The following is a 12,719-nucleotide window of genomic DNA, read 5'->3' as shown; positions in this document are numbered from 1 at the left end:
GATCGAGATTGCTTAGCGGTTAAGAACGCTTACCAAGTTACAAAGCACCTGAGTTCGGTTCCCAGCATCTCTGTGAGGCAGCTAACATCCATCTGTAACTCCAGCTCCTCAGAATCCGACGTCTTCTTCTGGCCTTCAAAGGCACCTACATGCACTTTACATAGCTACACACAGGCAAACATAGACACAATTCAATAAAATAAATCCTTAAGAAGTAAGGATAAACAAGAGTGCGAGAGAGGATGTGTAGAGCTTCTATGCAAACACCACACCATTTTTTTATACAAGAGACTTGGAAAAAAAAAGGAGAGACTTGGCCATCTCTCCATTAGGGATGGCAGCAGAACCAATCTTCTAGAAGATTCCATGAGACAGTTATATTCAATGGTAACCAGATACCAGGCCTAGAACTAAAAAAAATGACTTATGGCAGACCTTAAATGGACATAGGAGAATAACAGCTTCATGTTGTGGAAAAGCAGGGCATGGTGGAACACCAAAAAGACACCAAAAGCACTCCTTGTCCCATCAGAGGGGCTCGGGGAAGCTGGCGAGAGATCAACAGGTCGTGGGCAGAGAAGTGGAGTATGTTGTTATTCTATAGCAGCAGTTCTCAACCTGTGGGTTGACCTTGGGAGGGTCAAAGGACCCTTTCACAGGGTCGCCTAAGACCATCAGAAAACACAGATATTTACATTACAATTCATGACAGTAACATGTAATATGGCAACGACATAGTTTTATGGTTGGGAGTGACCACAACACTAGAAACTGTATTTAAGGGATGAAGCATTAGGAAGGTTGAGAACCAACACCATGAGCCAGAGGAACCAGAACATGCACATGCCTGAAGATGGGAGAGAGTCTGTTTTCAAGGCTCCAAGCACAGAACTACTGGGTGTGAGCAGAAGAAGCCTGAAAGGGGAAGACGCCAGACCCCGAAAAGGCCATCTGAAAAGTCAGACCTGCTCTGAGGATTCGGAGTGGCCGTGAACAGATTTTCAGATTAGAAAGATTCCGTTGGTTGCTATGTACGACCTGGATCAAAAGAAAACAGAGCAGGCATCGGGAAAGGACATCAGGAAGCTTCCCGGCATCTTGATGTAGGATGGCCGTCTGAAGCAGGCAGTGAGGACAGATGGAGATAAAGGGCCACTGAGAAGAAGGGCTTAGACCTATTATCTTCATGCCGCTGGTGAGAGGAAATGCCAGAGAACACAGGCCATTAACCTCCAATTCAAACCATCAATCACTTTCTTCTAGCGCTGATGTGTACCTACTCTCCATCAGGCATACACCAGTCTAGAAATCCAGCAGTACCAAGATGTCCAGCAAGAACTGCAGTGTGGCCCCAAGCCGACCCAGTGGAGAAGGGTTCTGAGGTTAAACCTACAAAGGTTTCAAATGTTCTCTCCACTCATGCTCTGTGACCAAAGGCAAGTCATGTAATCTCTAATGCCCTTTTCTTACTTATAAAAGGAAAGCACCAACCAGCCTTTAAAATGAGTTGGTGATGCTGAATGGGGCAACGTATGTAATAGAGTACCAGGCATAAAATACTTGTTTGAGTAAACCGAAGCTAAAATTATTGCTGCTGCTGTTGGCAAACCTTTAAAAATTGCCTTCATAGTTCAATTTTTATAAATCCTGTTTTAGCATTAGCTACCAAATCATGTTCAGGTGCCCAAAGAACATTGCCTACATTTTTCCCATGGTTGCCATGGGGGTAAAATCCCCTTATGTCCAGCTGACAAAACAGTAGGGTTCAAAAGAACTTTGATCAGACACAGAACACAGGATGAGCTGCAATGCTACCAGCTTCAGAATGCTTGGTCTCCTGAACACGACAGCAGCAATGTCATCTCTGAAACTGAGAGGACTCTGGACGAGGATCTCATAGCCAAAGAGATACACACACATGGGTCTGAACAGAGTCCCTGAGTGAACAAAGTCTAGATTGCAGGAAATTCTGCATGCATGGATACCAGAATATTCTCCAATAACTAGTTGTTGAGCGCTGCCCCCAAATGCTGTTGCCTAGGCAGCAGAACATCCAGTGATGAACTGTGGAATGGGGAAAATAAGAAAACAGATCAAGAAAAATGGCACGACCTTTGGGAAACAGGAAAAGCAGAACAAGGGCCAGAGCTGCATTTAACGCTCTGCTCAACCAATGCTTTGCAGACCAGAAGGGTCTGGCTTTCGTTTTTTAGCCTCTCTGTCTTGCTTCTTTAATTTTCTCTTCTTTTACTTTACCAACAACAGGTCAGAAGTTCTCTCAAATGCTCCAACCTTGAAGCAAATCAATGTGCAGCTCAGCCCCATGGGGCAGAAACTGCATGGAGGGCAGATGTAATAATAGGGATGTGTTAGAAACACCTCTTGAGGTTTTAAGAAACATTCGTGTGCCCTGAAAATACTCTGCCCGCTCCTGTCTCCCCAGGCAGACACTTCAGCATCCAGCACTCACTGCCCAGGGGAAGGGATAGCATCACAAAAATTCCATGAGAAAGAAAAAGTCAATTTTGACTTGGGAGTTTCAGATTTGAAACTCACAGTTTAGGGCAGAGACTTTTTTTACATCTCAAAAACTCAACAGAAAACTCTTTCTCCAAAGGGTTGGGCAGAGAAAAGGAAGAGAGGAAAATCAGCAGTGAGAAGAGGTAGCTGGACATTCTGTGTGTCACACTCAGCAAGTACTAGTGAGGAAGGCACACAGTGGAGACCTCACAAGGCTCTAGGGCATTTAAGAACTTTCCAGAGAGGAGCCAACTTGCTGTAAGGTAGTATCCAGGAAAGCTGCAAAGTGTGTAGGGAGTTGGACAGCGGTATGGCAGACAATAAGATCTTCATCAGTAACAGAGCAACCAAAGAACGAGCAAATGGAAGACTTGGAGAGGCCTGGAAGGTAGAAGGAGAAAATGCAGCTGCTATCTTTGTAGACATGAGCTCAGAGGGCTGATAGGAAGTAGGGAACGCGGGGACCATGAGGTCACAACTCCAGGGACCAGCCCTCCTCCATAAAAATTCACACAGCCCAACATCCTGAACTGATTGGGGTTCTTTTGGTTGCCATTGTACTTTATAGACTAGCCTAGCCCAAAATTCTCAATTCTCCTGCCTCAACCTCCATAGTACTGGGACTATAGCTCCTCCCATCCCCATCCCTTGGGAGGTAGGAGTTCTCACCACTGCTGTTTTTCAATTGGTTGATTGGTTGGTTGGTTGATTGGTTGGTTGGTGGTCGGTCGGTCGGTTGGCTTTGTATTGTTTTGATGACTGAGATTACATTTCCACTACCTGGCAGAATAGAGTCTAGAAGAGAAAGAGGAGGAGGAGGAATAATTTTAAAGACATCTTTACACTTTGTACAGCTGACCACATGTCGTGTCATGTAGCATCATCATTGCTAATACTAAGCATTACGGATCTGTCTTGAAATCACTTCCTGTGTGCCTGCCATCAGAAGCAGCACATCCAGCCAAACACTTCACAACATTTGCCTACCTATTCTTCCCAATCATCCTCTTCAAGTGGATATTATTTTTCCCTCCTTTACAAGGAAGAAAGCAAAACAGAGGCTTTAGTATGTACCCAAAGTCTCACAGCTATTAAAAGGCATGTCCACCACTTTTTCAGTCTTTCTCCCACTAAGGAACAGCCAAGTGGCTTTTGCTTAAACAATGGATCTGGAACAACCCTAAGTAGTGTGCCGGGTGAGGGTCTCGGGGACAGGATACAGCACTGAAAATCACATCCCCAAACAAGGCCCACTGGTAGGAGCTGCTCTTCCAGCCTCAACCCACAGAGCTGAGCTGACTTCCCTGTGGGCCAGCGTCCAAGTGACTCAGCATCACTGCAAACCTTTCCCAGGACATCAGCGTGTCTCCGGTGTTCTCCTTGACCATCTATAAACGCTTACATTTGCAGCCTGAGAACACCCAAATACTACTGCATCCTTGCCCGGTATTGGCACGGGTAACTGGAAGGACAGACCTAACAGCAGTTTTGTCTGTGCTTTAGAACCATCACAGATCCCTGCTCAGTATGCATTTGGGATGATTTATCATTTGCTCGATGAGCTGATGGCTTCCTGAGGTCTGATTTTAAGCCTCTCGTGCTGCCTGGTGGAACTGATGTCAGCCAGGCGGCAGAGCCCTGTCAAAGGCTGGGAAGGAGCTATTTCAAAGTAGGGAATAAATAATCTTTTGAGTAACAAGTTTTAGCTAAAAGGAGAGCTTTGCTCCAAAGCAAGTCAGTCGGACACAGCTTCTGCAGTGTGCATCCTGTCCTCAGAAAGTGAGAGTTCCAACGAGAATGTGTCTTGCCCCACACTGGGACATTTGAGGGCCACCTGAAGGCTGCAGTTCCAGCTGTATGCACTCAGTGCTTAATTGTCACTACCCAACAGCAAATCCTTTTCCTTCCAAATTAAAACTTCCCCTTTAATCCTAAAACCAACATCTTAAGTCCTTTGTTTTTTTTTCCCATTTCTTACTCTTCAAAATCCATATCAGTTCGTTCTTCCTTCTCAGTAGTCCCCCACAGCGCCCCTTCACTGCTACCTAGTTAAAGCATGTATTCAAGTATGAAGCCGTCTATATAATGGCCTCTCTGTAATGTACCCACCAACACATACACTTCCTCTTCTATATTAGTTGTCCCTTGACTCTCTCAGTCAAGGACCCATGTACCTTCCTCTGGGGCTGCTAAAGCCCAGATAAGCAAACAAATCCTCTCTCAAGAGAAATAAAGGCCTCACCATGTGCCTCTCCTGGATCATATTCAGCATGGGAGGTGGGGGTCACCTCTACAACTGCTCGACACCCTCTGCCTTGGACTATAGGGTCATTGCTAGTAAATGCAATAATACCTCCCACGCACTGTGATTCATAGAGTTCAGGAGCACCAGCTCTGTGCTACAGGCTGCAAATGACACATGAGCTTTTACCCAATGGTGGTGGATTTTCTTTAAGTCCAGTCATGGAGGGGTTAGTCCCACAAGCTTCCAGATGCTATCTCTAAGCTCCACCTGAATGTACCCAGGCAAATCTTGAGTTTTAAATGGTGTACACATCTCTCAGCGTGCAGGGAAACGGCTCAGTGCTAGAAATCTCCTCTTCACAGAGAGAGGCTATGCTTTACAGACGTCAAAGACTGACTGTAAATGGTTTTGGTTAAGAGGCATAAAAATAAAAATAAAAATAATGAAACACAAGCTTACACTTAACGGGCAGAAGATGAGGTTGTTCACAACAGCCCATAAATACTTCTAACACTGGCTCTCAGCTCGGGAAGATAATCTCTCTTACCATTTTCACTTCCACTTTAGCACTTACTTACAATGAACTGTAATTGCCAGATAACTTACTGTTTCCCCAGTAATCAGAGAATTCATTGGGAGCAGAAAATGTTTTACTCACTGACACTTCCCCAGAATCTGGTACATTGTTTTGTACCTGGTGACAGTTTGTGCACTAGAGTATTTCAGGGGTGAACGACCGAATGCGTGAACAAATGATGCTTCCTAAGAACAGTTCAGGGACTCAGGAGCTCTTAGAAGACATCAGGCCAACAGAGGCGTGGATGAGTCAAATCTCCTTGGACAGTTGTGGAATGACAGTCTCGTGAGTGCCCCGTGTGACAGAAAAACAAACTAGTCAGAAGCAGGGCCAGATTGGGAAGAACCTCCCAAGCTGGGGACATTGGACATGACTCTCTGAGGGGGGTCCTCAGTGTTCTATCCTCCTGAGTGCTCCTCCCTCTTAACCCTTCTCCCCCCTTCTCCTCCTCCTCCTCCTCCTGCAAGCACATCCCCGTAGAGTGACATCACATTAAGGGCAACAGAGTGTGCTGAACTTAAAAGTTCCCAAAGCCTCCAGATAACAGCAAAATATAAATGTAACAAAGATTTCAAATGGACAAAGAATTCAGCATGACCAGTCTGTGGGGCAATACAAAAGAAAGACAAAAGCACAGTGAGATACAATTCCACACACATTTCTATCAAATATGCAGAAAATGGCAAGTATTAATGATGTGTTAAAAAAAATACCTGAAACTCCAGCAGAAATATAAAGTGGTAATTCCACTGTGCAAAACTACGTGGTGACTTCTCAAAAATTAAGACCCAGAAAGCCATGGGGTTCTACAGTCTTACTTTGAGGTCTATAAGTTAAAGAACTGAAAGTAAGAATATAAACAGACATTTGTATACAAACATTTCTAGCAGCGTCATTCACAAACTAAACAAAACAACCCCAAGTCCATCAACAGATAAATTGACACACACACACACACACACACACACACACACACACACACACACACACACACACTGCACATCATACAATGGAAGATATGGAAGATGCTTGTGACGGTTTGCATATGTTTGGCCCAGGGAGTGGCACTATTAGAAGGTGTGGCCTTTTTGGAGGAAGTGTGTCACTGTGGGGGTGGGCTTGGAGACCTCCTCCTAGCTGCCTGGTGGGGCTCAGTCTGTTCCTGGCTTCCTTCGGGTGAAGATGTAGAACTCAGCTCCTCCTGCACCATGCCTGCCATGCTCCCGCCTTGATGATAATGGACTGAACCTCTGAACCTGTAACTCAGCCCCAATTAAATGTTGTCCTTTATTAAACTTACATTGGTCATGGTGTCTGTTCACAGCAATAAAACCCTAACTAAGACAATCCTCTTCTTTTAAAAACATAGGGCAGAAGGAAAGAAAGGGAATTCAGACTCACTGTAGACCATGGATGGGTATTATAAACATTGTGCTAAGTAAAATAAACCACAGGTAAAGACAGCATTTGTGGCATGATTCCACTTACATGCAGTGCCCGGAGAAGTCAAACTCACAAAGGCAGAAATTATAGCACAGGTTATCAGGTCAGGGATGAAGAGTAGAAAGAATGGGTAGCCTCTGCTTAATGGGCAGCTTTTCAACACAAGATAATGCCACAGTTCTGGAGAGGGATGGTGGCTATTGTACGCATTATGAATATATTTGATAACACTGAAATAATGCTTGGATAAAATGGTAATCGCTATACTTTTTATGTTTTCCACAATATAGAACCGAAAGTTCCAATGGTGAAAAATTAAAAGTTCTTTGTCACAGAAAAATAGAAGGGACCCCATTCTCACCACATGCTCTCATTATTTGCTCTAAATTACAGTTCTGAAATATGCTCTCTTGGGTCATCTAAACATATTGAGTATATCTCCATGACACATTCCTATCTTCTGTCATTTCCAAATGGCTTCCCGGGAGTTCGATGGACTTTGCAGGGTGTTGTGATTTGGATATTGTCTCAGTCTCAGTTTTATTGCTGTGAAGAGACACCAAGACCAAGGCAACTTTTATAAAAGACTACATGTAATTGGGTCTGGCTTACATTTTCAGAAGTTCAGTCCATTAACATCATGGAAGGAGGCGTGGCAGACATGGCGCAGTAGGAGGAGCCGAGAGCTCTGCATCTTGATCCAAAGGCAGTCAGAAGAGGACTGTCTCACGGGCAGCTAGGAGGAGGGTCTCCAAGCCCACCCCCAAAATGACACACTTCCTCCAACAAGGCCACACCTCCTAACAGTGCCACTCCCTGGGCTAAGCATATTCAAACCACCACAGATATGGCTTGAGTGTGTCCTCTCAAGGCACTCAGAAGCTTGGCCCCATGGTACTAATATTAAGAAATAACAAGACTGGCCCTGCCCATTCCCTCTCTTTGGCCTCCCATTTTTCCAGTTGATTTCATCTACACACGGTTATGATTTTGTTTCCCTCTCTTCTTGTGACACAGCCATGAAGGTAAATACCTCAGACCAATCTGACAAGTTCACATGATCTTCAATATCTAACCACCAGAACTATAAGCTAAGCAAAATCTCTTTTCTCTCTCTACTCTTTACAAAGTACCCAGCCTTGGGTATTTCCTTACAGCAACAGAAAACTGACTAACACAAGGGGAAATGGTAACTTGCATAGGTTCACCTGATGATAGCATCTACTAATATTATCTCTTGTACAATACCAATTGTTTTGGCACCTGTGTTTAAATGCATGAAAAGACTATTATCTTCCAATAAACAGTGTGATTCTTGCCTAGAGGTACTTAGACATGGGGATGTCATGAACCTTTAGAGGATATTTCTAACAATTTGCAAGGAAGAAGACCCCTGCCTTTTACTCTTAGTAAGTGCCATGCCTACCTAGGCTTCTCTTACCGCCAGGTTGCACTCACTTTCCTGAGAAACAGAAAACTAGTGACAGCAACGCGGGGAAGAGACAGGAGCCCTCATGGAGCATCCTCCTGATGCTGAGTACTGTCAATCATGGTAGCCTCTTGAGGCATTTCCTAATGCTCACCAGTAAGTTGCCACATTTTCTGCCACTCAGGAACATAAGAATTTTGCTTTCATTTCTGACAAAGAAGATCTGAGAAGGAAGGAAATGGGAATGGCTTGGGAGGAAGAGGTTTTGAGTTTCAAAAGCCTAAGACTTGGATCACTCACAGAAGATTTGAACAAAATGTGATCAGTCAGAAAGTTTCCCCTGTTCCCGGGAGACAAATAAAGGAATCCCACCTGGGTGAAGGATACGATGGGAGAAATCTGATATTTAGGAGCTTCTACACCTCTTGGGGGGGATTCTTATCCCCCCTTCCCAAATCACATCAGGCATCCCAAGAGAGCAACAAGATCCCACTTCGTGTTGAGAAATGGCCAGTTTGCAGTGACCCAGTTCCCATGCAGTCTAGGGACAGGAGCCATAGAGAAGACACAGCTCATGGAGTTTGAAGATGGAAGACCTTGGGAAGCTTTGTAGGTTTCTTATGGCCCTGGAGGAAGCAAGAAATAACATTCTTTGGTATGTGCCAGGGAAAGAATAAAGGACCAAACTAGGAGAGCAGCCACAAGTATTTTAAGGTGGTCATGACACAGGAATGACGACCTCCCAGCTGATGTGTAGATAGATGTTAGCTCAGAACCAATACCCCCGACCCTGTGACGCTAGATGTTAGCCCAGAACCAGTACCCCCAACCCTTGTGACGGGATCGCCATCCACCAACCCGAGTTAAAACCCCATCTCAGCAAAGCAAGAAGACCAAGGATTAGTCTCTGCCTCCCTGAGCAACAGAGTCAGATGAGAAATCTCTCTCCAACGGGAGGGACAGGCATCATCTTGCTTTAAGGCCCAGATTTGTAAACAGGGATCCTGAATAAGTCTGAGGTAGGTCCTCTGCATATACCTAATGGTTGTGTAGCTTGGTGTTCTTGTGAGACTTCTAAGAGTTAGGATGGGGATTTTCTCTGACTCGTCACTCATGTTTGGGACCCTTTAATCCTACTGGGTTTCCAAGTCAAGCTGCGATATGAAGGTTTGTGCCGAGTCGTATTGTATCCTGTCAGACCATGCTCCGTGGGTATCCCTGGGAGGCCTGCTCTTTTTATTTTTTTTATTTTTATTTTTTTGCAAACAGAGGAGGAGTTGATCTTGGGGGGAAAGAGGAAGTGGGAGAGGGACTAAGAAGAATGAAGTGGGGGGAAGCTGCGGTCAGGATGTAATGTATGCAAGAAGAATAGAAGTTTTTTTTTAAAGGCCCAGGTTTGTGGTGTCTGAGTCATGCTAGCCACGTATGAATGTGTTCATCACTTATTAATACACAGAAAAGTCAAATTTTACTCAAGGGTTAAGTTCTAATATTGGCTCATGACGTGAACACCCAGTATATTCACAATTGACCCTGAAAATATCTTAATTTGCCCATAAAAATACAGTACTGTACCACGGCTCAATAAATCTAAAGCAGCCAGATTTTCTTCCAACTTTGAAACAGATTGCTGGCTTCTATTTTCCAATTTAGCACCAAATATAGCAATTGGCTTTTGTTTAGAAATATGTTGTTCAAAAAATTAAAAATAAATGATTTTATCTTCAAATGCTAGAATCACATGCATGTCACTATGACTTCATCACAGAAGAGCCAGGGACTAATAAGAAAAGAGTCCTCCACCCCCACATCGCTTGGGACACCTTACAAGGGGGTGGAAGGACACCCTCACCCATAGCTGGCATTGCCAGCCTCCTGCAGAGCTCACGACTCTTCTCCATCTCTATTTTGCGTGGCTGGGTTAGTGCCACCTTCAAATCTAGCTTACTGAATACTGACACTTGTGTGACTACTCTAGAAACTATGCCAGCTGCAACTTCACAGCAACCTAGAGTCGACACAATTGCCACTTTGTACTCACCAAAAGGCCCTCACTTCATTGCCTCTAACAGACATGTTCCCTGACGGCTTTCCAAGTGAGTCAGGGGATGGATTTACATACCTCATGTACAGCATCCCTCCCCAGCCCACCCATCAGTGAGCTTGCCTCCTTCCCCATTCCTCAAAGTTTCCACCTTTTGTCATAGATCATGCCGATTCAAACTTAGTCCTTCCCGTTGTCAGTCTGTCCAACAGAAGGGCACAGGTGTGCCCACCAGAAGCCTATGTCTTAAAAGGTACAGGGAAATGTGTGACAATGTTTTCCTACTGCATGGTAATTCTTCATAAACACGATCTGAACTTTGTTTACTACCTTAACAGCTGTCACCTATTAACAAGTTTAACGTGCTAGACACTTTGTATTTGCAGCCCTAATGACTTCCTATAATAACCCAGGGAATGCTCTCCAAGTCACAATTAAGGGAACTAAGGGGCATGGGTGAAAGTCACATGCTGAGTCACACAGCCCAACCCAGTCTGAAGGTTTATTCACACCCTTCCACCTGCACAGAGCAACGTGGGCTTTCCAACTTAGACCCCCTCCCAGCTCGTGTCCAGACATCCAAGTGTTGAGATAATCACCACTGTGAAGTGGTAGTCGGTTAAAAATACAACCACATAGCCCAGCTAATTGTGCTGCCCCACAGAAGGACTGAAAAGCTGTTGGCTGGCCAATCTATCTCCATTCTCTCACCTTTCCACTAGAAGATGCTACCAATAAGCAAAAATAGAAAATGGAGATTGTTAGATAGAAACTCTAGCAAAGCTTTAAGAAGGAAAAAAGCCAACCCCCTCCCAATCTCTGTTTGTTTTCTTCTATTGAAACCAGGGTCTCATACAGCCTAGGCTGGCTTCACATTCACTATGTAGCTAAGAACGAACTTGAGCCTCTAACCCTGCTTCTACCTCCCAAGTTCTGGGTGTCTTCGTTTGCTGTCTGATGCTGTGATAAACACTGCAACCCAAACTTGGTTGGCTGAGGAAGCAGTTTATTTAGCTTCTGTCATCAAGGAAAAGCCAAGTCAGGAACCTAGAGTCAGGAACTGAAACAGAGATCAGGGGGTCGGGGAGTGGGGGTGGGGGAACTGTCATTGCAAGTGACTTGCTTATTAGCTCACTCCTAGGGTCACATTCAGATGCCTTTCTCAAACACCCTAGGCTCTCCCACTTAGGAGCATACTACCCACAGCAACCTTCCCTAACCCATCAAATAGAAATAAAATAGTGCCTCACAGGGATACCAATGGCCAATCCAATGAAGGTTCTTCCTCAGTTGAGAGTTCTTCTTCCCTGGTGTGTCTAGGTTTGTGTCAAGTTGACAAAAACTAACCATGACACCAAGTGGCATTTATATCTCACCACTGCCAGCTTGGGTTGTGTTGGGGGCCTTGTGTGTCTGAGGCAAGCATCCTACCTACGCACTGAGCCTACCCACCAACCCTAACCCTTTTCCTTCTCCCTCCTGCTTGAAACACAGATGCCAAGACCTGGAATTCTGCAGCCCCTGTGTTCCACAAAGACAATTAAGATGATGTCATGGCAGTATACAAAGGATGCAACTGAGATGTGTTTCAATCAAAGACCACCTTCCATGGCCTACTGGGTCTGAGGAGAAAGTCAATTCTTTATTTGCTACCACCTCTTGGTAAGGTTCTCTGTGGTTGACAGTTGATGGCAGTTCTGAATGATGTCATCACCGACTGTGAGCTGCTTCATCCTTAACAAACGGTCTCTGTCCTGATATCAGGCATAATCCAGAAGCATACCACCCAAGGACAAGCCAAGGGTGGCTGTACTCAAACAGTGGCAGGGGCTTCTCTCTCCAGACTTACAAAAGCTAGCCCCCCTCCTGGAGGATGAGGGAAACACAGTTAAACCTGTCAGCAAATGTCACATTCGAGTGAATGGAAGTTATGCGGGCCGTGCCCTCATAGTGCATCCGATTAAGAGGATTAAAATAACCACACAAGCGAGGGGAAGGTGCTTTTCAGACTTCCCTCCATCTCGTTTTAATAACCAGCTCTCCCTTGTTGGAGGTGTCTGCACTTGGTCCCAGGAGGGTTCTTTATGCACGGTGTGATGCACAAAGTTGACTTTAGATCGGAAGGAGGAATTCTGCCATGTCACTTTCAGACCACTAAATGGGTTCCCTAATGATTCTGGGCTGAGGACTTTTGAACATCTGAAAACCAAAGGAGACACCAAGTCTGCTGAAGAGAACGGAGCACGTTGGGGGAAGGGGTGGCAGCCACCATTCACCTTGTGATGAGCGTTGGTGGGTGGTGCTGTCTACAGGAAATGGACCCAGTGAGCAGTGCAATTTGGTACCCTCATGCCAGCATTCAGGGGCACAGAAAAGGTTTCGCCTTTCTGGGCCACGCTGCCGCTTGGATGCCAGGCAGAGAGCATCCAGGGCTTGCTACATAGAAACAAGGCTCATCCAC

At 45.1% G+C, this 12,719-nt stretch overlaps 1 long non-coding RNA gene across 7 annotated transcripts in view; it reads right to left on the bottom strand.

Moving 5' to 3' along the window:
- LOC108352947 (uncharacterized) overlaps nucleotides 1-11,772 on the bottom strand; it is a 138,263-nt gene extending 126,491 nt beyond the window's left edge. For all 7 annotated transcript variants that reach the window (XR_015639012.1, XR_015639013.1, XR_015639011.1 and 4 more), the window contains exons 1-3: nucleotides 11,509-11,772; nucleotides 3,190-3,315; nucleotides 34-164 (exon numbers count right to left, since the gene is read on the bottom strand). This is a non-coding gene — a long non-coding RNA (uncharacterized LOC108352947). The remainder of the gene's footprint in view (nucleotides 1-33; nucleotides 165-3,189; nucleotides 3,316-11,508) is intronic.
- Nucleotides 11,773-12,719: the final 947 nt, after the last annotated feature.

This window comes from Rattus norvegicus, chromosome 15, assembly GCF_021556685.1.
Source record: "Rattus norvegicus strain SHRSP/BbbUtx chromosome 15, alternate assembly SHRSP_T2T, whole genome shotgun sequence".
Classification (NCBI taxonomy): domain Eukaryota; kingdom Metazoa; phylum Chordata; class Mammalia; order Rodentia; family Muridae; genus Rattus; species Rattus norvegicus.
The sequence above is the reverse complement of the archived record's forward strand: the minus strand, read 5'-3'. Positions and strand labels throughout refer to the sequence as shown.